The 16570-nt window shown below is 41.9% G+C and overlaps 1 protein-coding gene across 4 annotated transcripts in view; it reads right to left on the bottom strand.

Moving 5' to 3' along the window:
- Positions 1-16570, bottom strand: part of ntm (neurotrimin) — a 398233-nt gene that overhangs the window by 305719 nt on the left and 75944 nt on the right. The window lies entirely within an intron of this gene.

The raw sequence follows: 16570 nt of genomic DNA, 5'->3' as shown, positions 1-16570 counted from the left end.
AACACTGAAACTTGTATGACATTGTTTCAGCGTTACAGGAATGGTGAAGCAGAGTACACATGGGTATTATCTGTGTGTTCAGGGGAGCTATTTGATTATTGCCATTGCTATTTTTTGCCTACCTGCTCCGTGCGAGGTCATCTTTTATTATTTCCCATGTCAATTATGATGCAATCCATCTTGACAGTGACAGGCATGGTATACCTTTGCAGAAAACAGTATGGCATCACCCCCCGCACCGGCACATCCACACACACACAGCTGTCAGTTCATATTCAGCTATGTGACACTTTAGCCCATCCCGTTCATGACACAGCATTGATTGATAGGTAGCCTTCTGGCCCCCTGTTCGTTCTGTTGTTGTGTCTGCATCGCTCGGCAGATTCTCATCTCCCCGTCGCTGCTATCTCTAGCCCCCCGTGCTCTCTCATTTGTGTGATGCTAGCTTTGGCACGGGAGAAATGCCTCCGACGACACGGTGCTAACCGATGCCAGGCTAATCGGCAGACACGCTGCCAGCCTTCACAACTTATCATCCCTGCTCTACTCCTCAACACATGAACTGCAGCTGACTGATCTGCTATCTAACTGATGCAAGTCAGCACCCAAAGTGTGTGTCTGTGTGTGTGGTACATCAGCTTTTTGACACTTTGTCTATCGTGATACTAAAAAGCTGAAGTATGATAGAATACGAAAGCGTCTGGTAGAAGGTTCTGTGCATTGACGGTACAGTGCAGTGATAAAGGGAGTGATGGTATAATGCTTGTTTTCTGGGTCTCCCACTATTTTCTGCTCTGATTCATGATCCTCTCATTGTGCTCGGGGAAACATCTGTAAACATTCTAAGAATATGTTTGTTTCAGTCTTTCAGGTAAACCAGACCACAGAACAATACAAATCAAAGATGGTGTTTAAGTTTGTGATCTACAGAAATGTGAAGTTCTACTTCGATTTGTAGGCCGGTGGCCGGATGTTTGAGTTCAATTAAATCAATTAAAGCTTCAGCAGGCAGTATATTTTTGGCATCATTGGGCAAAAATCCCATAATAACCTTTCAGCATATTGTGATTCAAGGGCTCTGAGAGAAAACTAGACTTCTGCACCTCATCATGGCTCTGTTTTCAGGCTTTAAAAAATAATTTTTTCCTATTGGCTGTGCTCCGGCTGGTGAGCGGTGCTTGGTATTTCCTCAATAGATCTCAACATGGCTGCCGGGTCACAAACTTTTTCATTTTACAGCTAAACAGTGCACTACAAGATGATTCTGAAAACATTTGAGGAGAGAAATAGGCATTACAGTAACAGAATATTGATGCATATTTGATCAGCGCTGCCTAGTTTGACCGTTTGGTCGGAGTTCGCAAAGTGATTGACAGCCGACGGCTGGTGGACGGCAGACTCAAGATCAGCTCTGAGGACACAGAGACGCACATGATTTTTTTCAGATTACCTGTCTAATGCACTACTGTCAGGATATAGTGACCGTTTTATAAAAATTAGTTTTTTTTAATCATATTTGCTCCATTTCTACCCACTGCAGCTTTAAACAGACAGTTTACGCACCACCAGGATGGTATGTGGCAGCAGGGAGCGTACACTAGGTGGTAAAGTGGGATGAAGCTCAAGCCTGCATCTGACATCTGCCAGTCAGAATCCTAGCACATCAAGTTTGTGATCCAGGCTGTGTATGATGTGCTTACCAGTCCATACAACATCCGTGCCTGGGGCGACAGCGAAGCACGTACACCACAGGTTCCCTTTGCCCCCAGTCGAGGAACCATGAAGCACATACTGAGCAGCTACCCAAAGGCACTGTAAGACGGCTTCTAATGCTGGTGACATGACCAGATGCTGAAGCAAGAGGCAGAGCGCATCATATCAACTATCAATAGCAGCAAGCACCTCCGCCCACCTGGAAAGCATATTTCTTTCTCAGAAGCGGCCCCGACAACAGTCCAGGGTGTCAATATGCCCACTCACTACGGAGACTGACTGACAGCTGCTCGTGGACGTGGGCAGGCAGCTCAAGTTCACTGGCACTTTTACACCAAAATCACTCAGTCCCGATGTTGTCCTACTGTCAGAAGACTCAAAGAGGCTGATCATGCTTGAGCCGACTGTGGCCTGGGAAGATCGGATCAAAAAGGCCCATGAGAGGAAGAGGGCCAAGTATCAGCAGCTGGTGCAATATCAGGAGCGGGGATGGGGAGATTGCTGGGGTGTAGAGGCTTTGCTTACTGCTCTCTTTGCAGAGCATTCACAATGCTGTAAAGAGCCTCCACATGGCTATGGATCAGAAGTGATCTGTGTGGTAGTGCCGCATTGGAAATAAAACAGGGTCTGATCAACCCTGGCTGCGTCACCTGGATGAAGAATTGCATCATTAATTATGTGTCCCAGTGCACCCTAAGGTGTATCTAAAGTTTAAAGGCCTCACATCCATATAACTGAATTATCTTTGGAGTCTACAAGCAACACTCAGGTGCTTTCTATCAGCAACAAGACACATAAAGAAAACACACTTTTCAGAATAAAAGGTGTCTACTTGGGCAATCTGATGACATCATGATGACTATCTGGGCTAATTTTACTAATGCTGATCATATTTCAACCCTAATCCGTCTATTGCAGAGCTGCGTATGAAGCCTCAATATGATCCAGGGAGGGAAATGTGTGAGTATCAGAGACTGTTAAGTACCGGAAGTGATCATCAAATGTGTTTTGATTTATTTTTGGGTCTCCACATATTTTTGGATCAGACATTTCTCAATTTAAGTCATCATTTTTCCAATTGTATACTGTATTATTTTGTTTGTATCAGGACCATTTGTTTGGTGTTTTGTGGCTTCTTTTGTTAAACGAACAAAAGACTTGAAATAAACCAAGGCACTCTGACTGCACAGTATAATAAAACGCCTTTTAACATTACACAATGGGCTGTTGGCTCAACACGCCAATGAAGACAAAACATGATGAATTATTATTTACTTGTTTACATTTCTCAAACTAAGGTTTTAACAAAAAAGGCATCAGTTCCTACACTCAGGTATCATACTGCAACCCAATATCACATCAAAGTGTGTAATAGACCCACCTGTCCACCAGAGGATCGTGTGTCAGTGTCACAATACGCACAGAAACAACATAACATCAGCTAGGAAAACACAATGTAACAAATATCAGGAAAAAAAACTAAAAACGTCATCAACGTAACTTAAAAAACAAAATACGGGTCTTGAATATCGGTCTCCTAGTTAAAAGTCCTGTGTTTGTTGGACCCATCCACTAGTCTTCATCACTTTCTATATCTATAGTCTCCGTCACTAGCTCTGAGCGGAGAATATTCATGCAGATACATTTACAGTCAGTGCACACTACCAAAAGCAAAGTCACATTATTGCATTATTGTGTCATGCTTTTTCATGTGACCGTGCTGCATACCGACACCATCATATGAAAAATCTGAAATGTTACCCAGCCTTAGTCTTTGAATGTGAAGAGGTCACTGTTCGTTAGCATCAGGCAATGGCCTCCGTAAAAATGAAGCCAATGCGGAAGTACCTTAAACTTGCATTCTTTCTAACAGCCAGCAGGGGGCGACTCCTCTGGTTGCAAAAAGAAGTCTGATTGTATAGAAGTCAGATGACCCTATACTACTCATTTGATTTATTACCTCAGTAAACATTGTAAACATGAGTTTATGGTCTCAATCTCTAGTTTCAAGTCTTCTTCAATACAGCATGATGTTCATTTAGTAAATGATGGTCCCATTTAGAGTCAAATAGACTGTAAAGCAGGGGATGCTTTAGGGCGTGGCTACCTTGTGATTGACAGGTCGCTACCACGCCGTTGTCCGGTTAGGGAGTTGTCTGTGTTTTCGTCTTACAACTTTAACCCTTTCACAGTGTGATTTCAGTAAATGGAGGTTAATTGCAACATTTGGGTCGCCTAAAAATTTCTTACTCAGCGTTCGGCTGAACTTAGCTTCACCCTCTCGTTTCACTTCTGCAGCCAAAAACCAAGAACTTGAGGCTACAAAACAGTAGTCCACTAACCAATGGGTGACATCACGGTGACTACGTCCACTTTTTATAAACAGTCTATGATATATTAAAAATTAATAATATACATATTAATATTAATATGTACATGTATGCGAGGAAAGACTCGCTTTAGAATTATAATTCAGGTCGTTGTCCTGCTTAACGCTGTGGCAGTAATAAACAGTTAGCATGAAACAAACTGCACCATATCCACCATATCAGAGATGATGGAATGACTGTGAGATATTTGACTTTAACATGGAGGCCATACGCAATCAATCCAATGTCAATAATATCAAACCAAGCCTACTGACTACTGCTTGAGTGCAGTAATTATATCTTGAGGGCTCCAAACAACATGATGGCTTCTCACCACTGGGCTGAAAACATCAAGAACACTCCTAAGAGCCTAATTTACAATCAGAGCGCAGATACTCTCACCAGCAGTGTACTGTGAAAAACCTAGAAATCTCCCTCGATCCCCGTCCAGTTTGAAAAAGCACAAGCGAGGGGAACATCAGCTTATTGATGCGGAGAAAATAGCTGAAACAACTTGCATTCCAATGTCCAAAATCTAACGCCCCTTGAGGAGTAGTGATGGAGCTGAGGCATTTATGAACAACTACATCTGTTTTCATTGAACCCCTGGGCGAAGGACAGCTAAGTTAGACAGACACAAACAGCCACAGACCTTTGCTAGTGAACCTTATAATCAAAGCAAATAGTAAATCAGCTCATAAAACTCCCCGGCTTAATTGCAGCTAATGCACAGTCTTTCATACGACAAGGTCAATTTGAAAAAGGTATTTAATTTTCAGAGGTCTTAACTTAGTTCAACCAGCTTAACATGATACCAGCACATTAAATGTATGCCACAAATTGCCCTTTAATTTACAGTATTCTTTCACCAGGGAATATATTCAGAGGAAGTGAATTCTTATTGAAAAGGGAAAGCACTTTTCACAAAACCAGTGTCAACCTCTGGTTCTGAAAAGTGAAGCCAATGCAGTTGTGCCTTAAACTTACATTCTTTCTAACAACCAGCAGGGGGCAAAACCTCTGGTTGAAAAGACCAAAATGAATGTTACGATGTTGTAACCCTAGTTCTATAAGCACAGAGGGAGCTCTCTACTGGACTACTACACCACTGGTCATTGCCTCCTGACCCCCTGCAGAAACCACTTCATGAGAGGGTGGTCAAAGACCGATCTGTCGCCGAAACCCTCATGGCAGGAAAAAATGGCTGCTGCATACACTTTAGAAATAGCATGAGACAGCCCTCTATCCATCAGACACTGTAAAAAGGAGAGAATAGACCTAACTGCACAGGAAGCAGAATCTAGCCTCCTTTCCTCGCACTAGCGTTGGAACCCTAACATCCTGCTCTTGCCGCTTGGACAGTCTGTACAACCTGTACAGACAGTCCAGACATCTGAGTCAGTTCTGCGTACCATGGCGCTGAGTGCTGACCTGGTGCTATCAGAATGACTGACAACTGCTCCCGCCTCATTCTCTTCGGTAGGGGAGGAATGAGATGGAGCGACGGAAAGTTGTAAAGCAACTTTCTTGGCCATGGCACGTATGCTAGGGCATCTCTACAAATATTTTGCATCACCAGTGGAAAGTCCCGATGAATCAAATTCAACGGCGGGCTTCCGTGGACTGTGGAAGCCGCCTTATATACGGTACATGTAATTGGTAGGCACATCCTGATTGGCCGGCTACGTTTATGCATATATCAGTGGGCAAACGTGTGCTTGTGATTGGAGGAGAGTGTTACCCATAGAGTCCAGTAAAGGGCGGAGCCTGTGTGAGTTAGAACATGAGTCCAGTCTTAATCGCTATTTTCAAATCTTCTTCAATACAGCATGATGTTCATTTGGTAAATTATGGTCTCATTTAGAGTGAAATAGACGATAAAGTAGGATATGCTTCAGGGCGTGGCTACCTTGTGATACAGTCAATATATATATACAGTCAATACCTGAAAATGACCCAAACTACCGTAGCTAACAGAACTCAGATCACAGCAAACATGAAGCCTTACAGTTGTGGATTCTCAAAGTTGTATTGTAATTCTGTGAGACTTAAGACAGGTGTTTACAAATCAGTAAACACATTACGTCACACACCGCTTACTGTCAATGACCTGACACCCAACAGGAAGAAATGAAAGTGTTCTCCAGGAAATAATCCCTCTTAACCCCCGTCGCCTTACAGTCTTTATTGTCACATTTATGTCTTCTTATTTAGGGCATTGTTCTTTCTTGTTAGTGTCATGCTAGGTTTGGTTACATTACGTTACATCTACCTGGAGGTGTTTTAAAGTGATTGTGATTGCTGTAAGAGACAATTTGTTTATTGACATGTGATAATTACAACTGGATTTTTCACAAAATCAATTAGAAATCATGACAAATAAAGACATAGAGGGATATAAGCTGCCAACCAACCTAAAAGCTGGAAATTCTCAATGCCAATAAATAAAATATTGGCAAAAAACATTGGCTATCGACACCTGAAACCCCAAAACACATTATAGTAACCAGCAAAATGCACATGTTCCGCATTCACATAATTTAAGCCTTTGCTATCTGATTGTATTTGCAGTTGCATACAGTAGTGTATTGCACTAGGGACATTATTTAGTTCTGGATGTAACCATCAATTGGAATAGTTTTCTCCAAAATACTAACACGATCCTTCTGCTGTGATCTTGGATAGTGGAGCCGATACTAACAGGTGAGTCAAGACATAGATGATGTCATCAAAACACAAATTAGAGAGAGCTCCGTTATGGCAATAATACTTAAGATTTGAATTAGTCCATAATGTAATGGTTATGGAGCACTTGGAGTGATACATGATGATTCAGCTATCGCTGTCATGCGTTGCTCTGCTGAAGCCGTGCACACATTTGCCCGAGAAACCACCGTGTACTGCAAAACATCTTCTTAAAGGTGTGAGCGCTGGATGGTTCACGGGGAAAGATTTACGGCCCAGAGTCCATCAAATAGTGGCTTTTTCATGACTGCACGCCACATGGGCAGATTCATGACTTTCTGGTGGCAGGAGGAAAAGAAGCGTGGCTCGGTTTCAAGTTGTTTTAAATGAAGTCCTGCTTTGTATTGCCAGATATTGAACCGGTGGCAGTCTATAAATCCCCAAGAGGCCAGGGGGAACCTTGTGGCTCAACCGCTTAAAGCAAATTACTACAAACCACTGCATGGCTTCTAACCCCACCCATAGCTCTGTTCTTTTCTGTATATCTTAATTGCGGTGAGAAGCGTCACAAAACCACATAAAAAGGGTTGACAGCTTATTAAGAAATACTGGATATGCCCACTGTGTCCCACACAAAAAAATTCAGCTCTGGAAAAGAGTCTTTTTCTTTCTCTCTGCTATTATCAAGTATCAATTCAATCATGCAGGTTCACTAACCCTCAACCAAGTGTTTCGTCTGATCCCTGGTGGTGTCGGAGCTGAGGTTCATGATACAAAGCTGAGCTTGAAGTTAGGTATCGACTGACGACACATACGCACTTCTACAACATGACCTCATACAACAGTTCGCATGATATCTTGCAAGAAGTTCTACGAATTTCCAGCAAGACAAGCAATCAGTGCGTCTGTGCAAGCCCCTGCAGTGCAGAAGCGTACAAACAGAGAATAAAGAACAGCCTGATTTATTTGCTTTCAAAGTTTTCTAAGGGTTTTTGAAGAGAATTGTAAAGAGAAATTCCTGTTTGGGTTTTATTTTTGTAGTTTTGACCATAATTTCGAGCGGTCATTATAACATTGTACTCACCAAAGTAATTGCTGAGAACTTGGAAACTCAATCAGACAGGTTGTAAACAAGCCAATAGTTTATCCACATGATCTAAACCACTTTATCTGGAGGTCAAACTAAAAGTGAGCGCATCTGAAATGTCACTAATAGTCCCCCATTGAAGCGGAAAAAACACAACTACGGTAACAGTAGGTCAAAGTTTAATAAGCAGGTTGGCGTGTGATGGATGTTTAACTGCACCTCTCAGCCATTAACTCGGCAGCTGAGTGAGTTATTATTATCAGTAATGAAGGCCAAAACTACAAAGAAATAACAAATAGAAAATTTCACTTTATCCTACAAAATAAAATTCAAATATTTCCAACATCTGCATTACATATTTTTGATAAACTCTTCAGTGCACTTGTAAGGATGCTGTGTGCAAACGCCTATGCCTTCTTCGCTTTAATACTTATTCATACATATGTTCTGATCACAAAGATCCCCACAGCTTAGTACAGTATTTCAACAGCTAATGTATAAGAGTTCTAGTCCTCACGGGTGTTGAAAGACTTTCAGTAACTCACCCCATCATATAATTATTTCATGTGACATACAGTACTGCGGGGAGACTTTGTGTATTTCCTTCTTTAGTGAACTATCTGGTACAGCTCCTCTCCTCCTCCTTTTTGCTTCCTGAGGTTTAAAATACGTCTTAGGATATTTTTACGGTAATAATCCCATTAGAATGAGGTGAGCGCTTAATTACTGCATATTTTTAGAGGCCTCCTGGGATATCGCACTGCAGTGGCAGGGCTATTTGAGACAGTGCAATACTGTTGCTGATAACTCTGTTGAAACACTGCTCAGTCTTTAATCTCCTCATTAAGCATTAAACTAACTCACTCCGGCCGGCGAATATAAGCGTCGATACAGACTGGAATATTTAACACAGAAGCGAGTTTTGAAATGATTAGTATCAGCTGGAAATCTGCCATACTGATGTGATTTAGCTCTTACTTTGGATCATTTTTGACAAATCGCAGCGTTGAAACATTTAAGGTGAAGTGAGTTTCGCTGCCTCTCTAGACAAGGCTCAGTGAACTTGATTCTTTTCTCTGTTTGACAACAGGGAGGGTGTGAGGGGGAGGGGGGAGAGAACAAAACAAACCAGAGGCTCACAAGGGTTTTATTTTGTTGCAAAGTGCGCAGCAGACAAACATACTGATGGCCTGAACCATGATTAAGCACACTCATCACTAAAAAACGTCTATAAGCACTGAGTCGGAATATTATATTATGGCGGATGTAGGTTGGGGGTGGCGGGGGCAGGGGGTGTGGTTAGTCACACCACAGGGGTTTTCGAGCTAGAGGTCAATTAGGTATGCTAAATAGTCTGGGCATCAGCTCTCCCTGCTGCTGATCTGTATTCTGCACCTGACTCCGCCGCTGATCTCGAAGTCTCCCTGCATTCCCCGCTCTGAGGATAACATGGAGTGAGTGGGGTGTGGGGGTGTGGGGGGGGGTGAAAAGGAGGAGAGTGTTCTTTTATCCTCTGTGGCATAACGGGGAGAAAGAGACAATATTCCCCTCCCATGTTAGCTCTTCTCAATGAAGCCCACATTTAGTCGGTGCTGGAGGTGCACGGGAAATAAATGGCTGGCAGCTGGAATGGGATGGAGGTCAACAACATGTCACACAGTCAATCTATCAGGGAAAGCTAAACTACTTGTTCAATCCCACGTCGCAACGACCGATGAATTTAGCACAGAGACAGAAAGAATGTAAAAACATCGGCCATGATTTCCCATTACTCTGCTGAGGATCTTTGACAGGGCACCATCTTCCACGGGGGAGGAATCTATGTCGACAAGAGCCTGTAAATGCTTTCCCTGTTCTTATTCACTCACACAAAAAGGCAAATGTAGGATCCCCCGTGCCGGCAAACAGGAAATGGACAATATGTTTAACATTATAACAACCACAGAAACAATTCAAATCTGTATGAATGACTCATCACTGTACATCAAACCAGTGCCTTCCATTTATTTCCCCAGGCCATGGTAACTGGAGGAGGTCAAATTAGCTATTACCTTGTTTTCCTTTTTTTTTTTTCATAAACCAGCGGTGCAATATGCTCAGTTTTGGGGACTCGTCTTCAATTTGGAGCAATTTAGCCAAGTGATGGGTGTAATTTGTTTCCCCCGTCAAGTTGCCATTTGCATTTAAATTCATCATTATCAACCATGTTTCGCCGAGATTTCCCCAGATCGTAGGTGTCAGGACTCTCCAGTGACTTGATGCAAACGCCCCCGTTATGAGTGCTGCAGAACAATTCTCATTCTTTTGACAAAGAACACGCAGGTGTAAAAGGTAGGTGATATTAGTGTAACATGGCTGCCTTAAGAGGCAGACCTACAACATGTCCTGAATCACCTGGCAGAGTCGGGCTGAGGCTCTGACATCCCTTCTTCTGTGAGTGTGCAACTTGTGAAACAAGTAGAATTCAGCTATTGCACACTGGTGAATTCCCAAGTGAGGAGAGGTTCCCTGTGATGAACTAAGCCACCCCAACCGTACGCTTTGACACCTGTAATACTGCGTGTTGTTGGAAGGCACTTCTCTCAAGTGTGGCCTTATGTCAGAATAATGTAAACACAGAAATGAGAGATTAAGTCTAGAGCACATGATTGTGAATTTATAAATTCAGGATTTCATAACATAACATAACATTCACATATCCCCTTGTCTTTTTCCTCGCCAAAATTTAGCGTAAGTTTAGAGCATTATTGACCCTCCTTCGCGACAAGTAAGCATGACATGGTTGAGACCAATAGATTCATTAGGATATCTAGATTCATATGATACCAGTATCTTCACTCTAGCTTTGAAACTGAGCCTACAACCTCAAAATTGCAAGTTGCGTTACTGCCTTAGAGAAATTAGTAGCGTTAAAACATACGCAAATTAATTTTAATGTCACTAATTTCCTGAATGCAACTTGTATTTCTTAATTAACTTCTTTAAAATCCGACGGACTGCCGATATTTCGGAGATTGTAGCGGGCTCAGTTTTAAAGCTAGAGTGAAGATACTGATATATGAAACTAGAAAACCTAAAGAATCTATTGGTGCCAACCATGTCATACTAGCTCGTCAGGAAAGTGGATAAATAACGCTCCAAACTTATGCTAAATTTTAATGAGGAAAAACTGGCATGGCCATTTTCAAAGGGGTCCCTTGACCTCTGACCTCAATATGAATGTAAATGGGTTCTATGGGTACCCACGAGTGTCCCCTTAACAGACATGCCCACTTTATGATAATCACATGCAGTTTTGGTCAAGTCAGCACACTGACACACTGACAGCCGTTGTTGCCTGTATAGTATATGCAAATAATACTAATATATTCCATTGTGTGAAAGAAATGAGACATTAGACATTAACTATTCCCTTAAGGGCTTTTCAGACGGGGAGCGATTGATGTAATTAATTTTCCATGAGAGGTGAGTGGGCAGGTATAAGGAGGCGCGGCGCAGGCGATCTGACAAGCCGGCACAATCCAACAAAACTGTCACAGTCGTGTTTGTCTCACGCACACGCCCGCCCACTGCCCAGCATCGGCGCAAGACTGGATGTATCAGGGAACGTTACGTATGGATTTAACAACAATGCTAATTTTGCAAACTTTATCTATGAATAATAACAGGCTGTGGTCGGCATCAAAGTCTAGGATTGCCACAAATTGAGCTGCGATTATGGATATATGATGCACCGTACAGTTGTACCGGCAGGGATACATACAGTAGTGAATAGAGGCCGTTTCCAGGGTTGCCACACATAGCGCCTGGTAAACGCAGAGCGAGTACGCAGGCGGAGTGTCGCTCCCCGTCTGAAAAGACCTTTATAGAGACCTTGAGTTAGATCACAACACAGTGTTCCATTAATGCTGGTCCTGGACATTGAATTAGGACTACTCGCAGCACAGTGGTGCAGAGGTGCATGCTGGTCCCACAACCCTTGGGTCGATGGATCGAAACATCCTCCACAATGCTTATCCAGCTTCCTCATGAGATCATTTAAATTGCATGTAATCTTGCTTAGTTTGCCCTTATTGTTATCATAAAAGCATAAAAACTCGTTCCCGTTTACTAGAGAACTGCTGTGTGTTTCCTTACTAGTTCCCCTAGAGTCTAATTGTGTGGGGGGGAACAGCAGCCTCTATGCTGCAAAGCCACTCTGGCAAACACTGACTTTTAAAAAGCACAGAGAGGTTCTCAGGCAGAATAAGCTTCACCTCAAAAACCCTGAAATAAGGAAATGCAGCTATGAGAAAAAAAACACTTCCAAATTTCACATCCTGTAAACTGGCTGTTGCTTAAATCCTCGCCACTCATTTAATGCTCATAATCTCAGCTCAGCTATATGCATTTATCTCCATTAAGAGTTTGGAAAGATTTTAATTAATTGCTACGGCACAAATCTGTGGGTGGGGGAGGAAAACAAGCCTGCAGAGAATGTGGTGCACAGGCCATCGCTAGAACTCCTCGCAGTTCAGACGAAAGCAGAGATTACAGTTTTATACAATTTCATTGGGATTCTTGGCACGCTTTGCCACAGGTGAGTCCAACCTGAGCACAGTTTTTCTGCATGTTTTACTTGGTATAACTTTTTGCTGCCTGCGTGCATAGATTGGAAAGGCCCTCGTACGGTTTAATGTAGAGCTTCTTCACATAGATCTAAAGCTTCACTTTTGCATTTGGAAAGACATGCATTGTTCAGGTTTTGGTATTGGAGTAGTTGTCTGGCCTGAGTTCCTCGGATGGACTCTCAGCATGAATCCAGTGCACAAAGTATGACTTTATAGATCTGTAAATGTCAGAGGAGGAAATAACTCCATCCTCTTCTAAGACTGTGTTCCTCTAAAAGGGTGTTCCTCCAAACTGAAGCCACATGTAGTGCAGAAAATCTTACCTTTAAAGATACGGTAAAAAAAAAAAGGGAAGAGAGAAAGAGAAATGAAAAATCACTTAAAGTTAGACAGCTGAGTCTCCATGTATGACCATGAAAGAGTATGTTCAAGAAAAGTAGTGGCACTGCAATTGGGCTGATCAATAGTCACCTAATCTAATATACTGGAGAGATAGAAGAGGGCTTTTTAAAAGAGTTTATTTCTTATTGTTTATCTGACAGACTTTTAGTCCTTACTGCCAAAAACACAGTCTCCTTCCATAATGCAGCTCGACAACAACTACAGTATTCTACTATGTTTATAATACAGTTACCCACAAGCCTGTCCTCAACAATAGTGCCACTGGCAGCGCCAATGGTGGGATTTCTAAAATGTACACGCAGCGGCTTTACGGTAAGTAAGTGTAGTAGTTCATGGAGAAATAGCTGTCTCACAGCAGATCCTTTAAAACTTCTTTATGGAGAGACATTCTGCAAACTAACAAACAAACAGGAGCAAAACTATTAAAGACCTGCTATTGTTGTGTCACATCACATCTTTCCCCATTCAAAATGTGCAATGCAATAGCAGTGAATCCTATAATTCAATTTATTATGCCTGTTTTTTTAGACAAATTCTCTAATTACCGTGAGAGCAGAAATGTGCACACACATTGTGCAATCAAACATCGTATTTGGACGATGGTTTGCCACTAAAGATCCTGTCCCTGTCAGACATCTATCCATTCATTAAACCGTTTATCCTATCCAGGGTTGCAGGGGGGAGCTGACCCCAGCTGACATTGGGTGAAGGCGGGTACACCCTGGACAGGTCTCCAGACTATCACAGGGCTGACACATAGAGACAGACAACCATTCAAGCTCACATTCACACCTATACGGGACATTTAGAGTCAACAATGAACCCAACCTGCATGTCTGTGGGAGGAAACCCATGCAGGCACAGGGAGAACATGCAAAGAAGGGCTCAAGCCGGCCAGCGGGTTCTAACCCAGAAACCTCTTCCTGTGAACCGAAAATCACTTTGAAAATAAAATGAGCCTTTGAAAGCGAAGAGGAATCTAAATTTTCACTTAATGATCCTGTTTTGAGGTGAGTTCCCTGTGAGCAGTTAATTACTTTCCCAGGTTTCTGGATCTTCTGTTTGTACAGTCTGAGTGCTTTGGAAACCAAAACTGATTTTATTTATTGACAGCTATTTTTAAAGGGCTCAAAAGTATGAATCCTGCAAACCGTTTATGCACCAGAGAGTTGGAATTAAAAATGTAAAAGTATTAAAATGTTTGTTGGTGGGGCTTGATGCATCTCTCATCTTAAAATCCCATAAGTCTTCCATCTGCTGAAGTAATTAAATGAAAAGTCTAATGGGCCTTTCACACACAGAACGGGACAACGGTAGCACCGCGCTCTGAAACCCATTACTTCCAACGGCTTGCGCGGTGCAACGACGGCTTTTTGCTGCGTGTGAAAGGCCCATTATCCATTCTTTTGAGTTTAGTTTTCACAATAACAGAAGCTTGAACGGATCCTGGATGGTGGTGAATAAATGGTGTTGTGTGTTTGATGTATTGGTCATAAAACACGAATGGATGTCACGGGATATTGTCAGATATGCTACATAATACAGAATCAATGAAGACCGAAGAAACGGGATCCATTCTTTAAGAGTGCTTTCACAATCTCACTGACTCTTATATCCTCTATTAGCGTCAGATTGATTTATGCCATTTAATGATCATCCTTCTATATGGTCATTAGTATAACTGTAAGGACAGCAGCATGCATACTGTATAATAGTTATGAGGGTTTGTCATAGTACTACATTATAATATTAAACATCCATCTGAAACTGCTGTTTCAATAACCTCCCCTCAGTGGGAAGAGAAACATAACTCAATTGAATATTTCCAAAGTTATTATCCTTATGTCTTTGGGACGATTAATTTAGGATTTGTAAACTTAGTCTACACTCAAACAGCGAACTGAATGAGGGAATTAAGATTTCATTTTGCGGTGTCATCAATTAAAAGCCTGAAGTTGACTCACCGATAATGAAAGGAGATTACGAGGACTGTGACATTGTTTTATTTGAGATTTTACATCTAAATGAGCTCTAATTTGATAGAAGGGATTATTTCTCAACCAGAAATTGTCTAAAACTAAATCTTCCTTGATACCGTCATACGGACTTTTTTTTCCAATTTATTCTCCATGCACTGGTAATACCTATATTTCTCGGTCCATATATGTATTTCTGAATGTACCTTAATAGCAAAATTTGCATAGTGATAGGGTACTGACATTTCAGTTTAATGAAAACCTGATTTGTATGCCTTCTTTGCAAGCACCTTATATTTCTAATCAGTTTCCCCTGAAGTAAAGGATCCAACAAATGCAAATGTTAGGCCCACACCTCAGTCCTCCAATTATGCACCTTTATCAGTATCAGAGCACCGTGATGTATACAGTCACAGCAGTTTGTCTTGGATACAGTCGTAGAGGTCAATTTAGCAAATGATCAGCCAACTGATTTACAGTCATGACTCAACCAGTGCTTCAGATGTGATCATCTCATCTGAGGCTATATAATCCCTGGTAAAGCACTGTTCAATCCACCGGCACACACAGTATACTATGAATACATAAAGATAAGACATATGGAAATGAAGCTTTCATGACCATATGTGCCGTCTATGAGCACATAAGATTTCTGGCATTTCTTCAAAGTTCAAAGTATCTTTATTGTCCCAAACAGGGGAAATTGGTTTGCATCCCTCCATTCATCTTGTTTGTAGTTGCCTCTGACTCATTTTTCATTCTTCTTCTCAGTCTTTTTTTTTTTTCCAACCCGCCCTTGACAAGTTGCTGGAAACTCATCAAACCTCCTGACTCTTGTCGAGACACATCCATCACAGACCCCGCTGGTCCGCCTTACTGCCTCTGCAAGCTGCAAGGTAAGAATGTTGGATGTGGAGGCAGAGAGGTGGGTCAAAGGGTCACGAGATTTAACAAGAAGCATCGGAGAGCTGAGAGGTAGAGAAGGCAGGGGCAAAGAAAGACCTCTGGTGATTTTTTTTTTCTGTCTTTCATTTTTGCCTGTGTGGTCGTTCAGTGTGTAATGTCAAGCGTCATTGAGCGGATGTTATCGCTGCACTGAGGACTGTGTTAAAAGCAGGTCAGATGATGCGTGACACAGTCAGTCTATACATGACAGTTAAGGAAACTGTGTGTGTGGTTGCCTCTTTATGTGTGTCTTTTTATAAAGGGATTCTGCATTCATATCATTACAGTGAACAACTTCTCATTTACAAACACCATTATCTGACAAAATCATATATTTTTTTAAAATTGAATCAGTATTTTCAGATTACACATCCCAACACTGCAAATTGCGTTTAATGTGATCTTGATAAATGAATAAAAAGAAGCAGATTCACAACGTGGGAGCAGCAGAAAAAGGATGGGAATAATAATTAATGGCAACAGCTGCTCAAAGGTCCTCCATCACATAGGTCAGTCTAGTCATGAAGTAAACAAGTAGAATTAATAATGTTATTAACAGAGAGCATTGATTATTATTCTAGCCTTATCTAATTAGTGCCGCTGTGCTGCTGCTGCAGCGTGCACCTAGATGGCAGTTTACATCAAAGTGTGTGTAACAGCAGAAGCAGTCATTGCAGAAATACTGCTTCACGATTACATCAAAGCCCTATTTTCTGCAGTGCATTGATCTATACTTAACGTTGATACTGAATCACCGAGCCCTTGTGGCAGGGTCGGAAGCGC

Source organism: Sebastes umbrosus, chromosome 17, assembly GCF_015220745.1.
Source record: "Sebastes umbrosus isolate fSebUmb1 chromosome 17, fSebUmb1.pri, whole genome shotgun sequence".
Classification (NCBI taxonomy): domain Eukaryota; kingdom Metazoa; phylum Chordata; class Actinopteri; order Perciformes; family Sebastidae; genus Sebastes; species Sebastes umbrosus.
The sequence above is the reverse complement of the archived record's forward strand: the minus strand, read 5'-3'. Positions and strand labels throughout refer to the sequence as shown.